This window comes from Lycium barbarum, chromosome 10 (genome assembly GCF_019175385.1).
Source record: "Lycium barbarum isolate Lr01 chromosome 10, ASM1917538v2, whole genome shotgun sequence".
Lineage (NCBI taxonomy): Eukaryota > Viridiplantae > Streptophyta > Magnoliopsida > Solanales > Solanaceae > Lycium > Lycium barbarum.
The window spans coordinates 53,414,932-53,419,067 of NC_083346.1; the positions used below are offsets into that span (position 1 = coordinate 53,414,932).

Consider the following 4,136-nt stretch of genomic DNA (forward strand, 5'->3'; position numbering starts at 1 on the left):
AAGTCCCGAAATTATTTAAGACTCGAAAGTGGAATGACAGTGATTGGAAACAATATTTTTTGTGCACCAAAAGGGGCTATGGACAAATGCCATGTCACATGACCATGACAATGATTATATGAAGTGTATTAAAAATGATTACTATTTAAGTTAATTGAGATCAAGAAATTAATTATGTGTAAAAGTGGAGATCATGAAATTTATTATTGGTGTAATTCGTTAAAAGTGAAGTGTATGGTGATAAGGGATTAATTATAAAGTTAATGGATAAGTGGGAGTATTACACTCCACGTGGCAGCCATGGAGGACCACAATTAGTGACTACCCATTTTCAGGTTGGTGGTGGCAATTCTACAATGAGTTACTTAAGGTAATGGCTTTCGGAGTGGGCCCCACAACCATAAGGTGGGAATTTACCTTACCATATCTAGAATACAACATATATATATATATATATATATATATATATATATATATATATATATATATATCATTGTTATTATAACTAAATACTTGGGAAGGCTCAGATTTTAATGGAAAGCACAAGAAGGAGTTCAAGCTATTTAAGAACGGGAATGGAAAAAAAAAGGGAATGGTGACTTAGAAAAATTATAACTCAAATCTCCTATATTAGGTGACTTCCTAAAGTAGATCTAGCTGGTCATTGTGGTGTCTCTAACAGCAACGTAGAAGCAACATAGTCCTCTATTTCAAGCTGTCATAGGCGAGGGGATTTTCATAAGGGAATTGGTTTAGTATTCATTTCAGGAGAATTTTTATGCAAATATAAGTTATTATAGCAGCAACGTACTCCCAATATATAGCAGCAACATACTTCTAATATAGGGCAGCAACGTAAGTCCATTTTACGGAGGTGAAGAAGGGACTTTTTCTCAAGAACAACATATGGATTTTGTTTACTACTTCGATCTCATTGTTGAATTCGGGCTTTCCTCGAAGGGAAGTAAGGTGGAAGAAGATCATTTCTTGGTATATAAGGTAAGAACTATTCTCTCCTATGTATATTTAAATTCATCCCAGTCATAGCTAAATTGTGAGATGAGAACTACGAAATTAATTGCGGGAAATCGAATAAGTTATTGTTGTTGTTGTGTGGGCCGATTTGAGGTATATTTTTGGGTTGTGTTGTGGCTGAAAATTGTTTGAGTAACTTAAGTATATTATTGTTGTTGTCATTAATATGTATTTTGAAGGAAAGAATAGTTAGAGAAGTGTGTTTGATAATCGTATCTGGGCTAGTCGATCGTCATGAAATGTTTATGACTTGTTGCTGCTCCATGGTATCTTGATATTGGTATATATATACTTGCTGAATTGTTCTGGTGGTTGTTGTTGATATATGGAGTTTGGGAAAATGAGAAGAACGGGGGAGATGCTACCCGTTTTGTTTTAGGATAAGTAAAATTTTAGTTATACGATTAAAAGAATTTTTCGTATAATTAACGATAGTATCATTGTTGTTAGATATAGATCGTGGAGCAGATACGAGTTGAGTTCTTGAGCCGTTGAGCTAAGACCAGGTATGTTAAGGCAATCCGATTCTTTCATTTTGGCATGATCTTTATGATATGAATGAAAGAAGTAAACGATCAAGTTCCAAAGAATTCTATTCCGAGATGCTTTAGAGATACCCGTGTCATTGGCTTCGTATGTACATTCAGGCATAGTTCATGTGTATAGTTCCAGAATTCAGAGTGATATATCACTAGTCTTTCATGCATACATATATATATATATACCGCTATTTTCTCACACCGAGCCACGCTATATTCGGCCGGGTACGGCACATAGATGTGCACACCACTGCAGTGGGTACGTTATGATGTTACCCCATACGTGGGATGATAAGACATATGAATCGGACTGCACGTTCTGCAGTATTAACATTTATGGATCGATCTGTACGTTCCACAACCCTAATAGTTAGATTATGATATACGTATATGATTTTTGAAACAAAGCATGCATATCATACGCCCTCAGAGGCACTTTCAGTTATACAGAGTTACACATGCACTCTCAGGTATGCAGTCATACAGACACATTCAGATCCACAGATTGATTCTCATGTCTTAGATTCCTTTCATGATTCTTATGTATATAATGTTTCCATGTCTTACATACTCGGTACATTACTCATACTGACTCCCCTATTTCTTGGGGGGGGGGGGGGGGGGGGGGGGCTACGTTCCATGCTCGTAGGTCCCAAGATACATGTTGGTGACCCATCTATTAGGATATCAGCTCAGCAGATGAGTTTGATGCACTCCATTTGTTCCGAAGATGCCAGGAGTCACCATGGTCTTATGTATATTTATGTGTGCACTTATGTATGGGTATGGCGAGGCCCTGTCCCGGTCATGTTATGTTATGTTTTCTAGTAGAGGCTTGTAGACAGTTATGTACAGTCAGATGATGCCCAGACTTGAGAGTTCATATGTTGTCACAAGTGGTTATGATAGCCTTATCGGCTCATACAGTATGCCCAGCATATTCATACAGATGAGTCTTTCAGATTATTCGATGTAGGCATGCTTTCGTTATGAGTCTATTGAGAGTCATATGATGGCCCTATCAGCCTACCAATGTTTATGTTGATGTCACAGATGTATGTTGGATGGTACTTGATTAGTACAGTCAGGTGCCCGTCATGGCCCTCCAGTTTGGGTCGTGATAGAGATATGGGCACTTTGCGTTTTTAGTAATGTCATTTGGGTTGACGAACACACCAGCAACATTCATGGATATGATGAATAGTATATTTCGTCCCTTTCTGGATGTTTTCGTGATTGTATTTATTGATGTTATTCTGGTCTACTCTCGTTCGGAAGTAGAACATGCCGATCATTTGCGAAAGGTATTACAGATACTTCAAGCCCGAAAGTTGTACGCTAAATTCTCCAAGTGCAACTTCTGGTTGAATTCAGTGACATTCCTCAGTCATATTATTCGGGTTGATACTCAGAAGATAGAAGTCGTAAAGAATTGGGCAAGACTTACAACTCAATCGGAGGTTCGTAGCTTTCTGGGACTAGCAGGTTATTACAGGAGATTCGTAGAAGGGTTTACTAATATATCAGCGCCATTGACGAAATTAACTCATAAAGGGGTTAAGTTTCAGTGGTCAAATGCTTGTGAACAAAGTTTTAAAGAGTTGAAGAATCGGTTGACAACACCTGTTCTTACTCTTCCATAGGATACTGAAGGCTATGTGGTTTATTCCGATGCTTCAGATACAGGTTTAGGGTGTGTACTGATGCAGCACGGAAAGGTAATTGCTTATGCTTCAAGGCAACCGAGGAAGCATGAAAAGATCTATCCAACACAGGATTTGGAGTTAGCAGCCGTGGTGTATGCATTGAAGATTTGGCGGCATTACATATATGGTGTTCATGTAGATATCTTCACGGACCACAAGAGTCTCCAATACATATTTAAACAGAATAAACTCATATAGCATGCATCATGTTCAATTAGGATAATCGCATAAGCAGATAATTGCCGGTATATGAAATAAACAACAATGTTCACAGAACCAAATTAGAACTGAAACCTAGTTAAGTTTTAATTCAAATGGAAATCCAAATCTTAACAGCAACAAAATGTAACCGGACCAAATCAAAACATCATCCCAAATTAACGTGAACAATATCTCAAAAAATTTGGATTTGCCTACGAAATATACCTATAGTTGTGAGTTGTGACTATTCAAACAGTATGAATTTGTAAAATGTACTTGAATATGAAAGTTTCTTTTCCTAAAGCAAAGAAAATTTAAAACGGACAAAAGGTTAGTTAAAACAAAGCAATAAATAGACGAAATTAGCAAAGAAAAAAAATACTACTATTGGTTTAACAAGAATTGTAACTTCTCAATAAGCATAACGTATTGCCCAAGGTCTGAAATCTACTATACCCTATGCAATAATCCAATCAAAATTAGAATTTAAGGGAAACCACTCATTTTATTAGATCAAAGTAGTACTGCATTCTTTAAATTTATAAGGCAAAATAATTGATTATGATATTCTAAACTACTATCATTTATTATATATGAACATGGATATTGACTCAATCATTAAGTGAGATTAAAGGAAAAGAGGACCATAAAGTAG

At 36.5% G+C, this 4,136-nt stretch overlaps 1 long non-coding RNA gene across 1 annotated transcript; it reads left to right on the top strand.

Moving 5' to 3' along the window:
- Window positions 1–522: 522 nt before the first annotated feature.
- On the top strand, window positions 523–3,518 carry LOC132614551 (uncharacterized). Its single transcript, XR_009572338.1, has 3 exons — window positions 523–999; window positions 1,486–1,541; window positions 2,224–3,518. It is a non-coding gene; the product is annotated as an uncharacterized LOC132614551 (long non-coding RNA).
- Window positions 3,519–4,136: the final 618 nt, after the last annotated feature.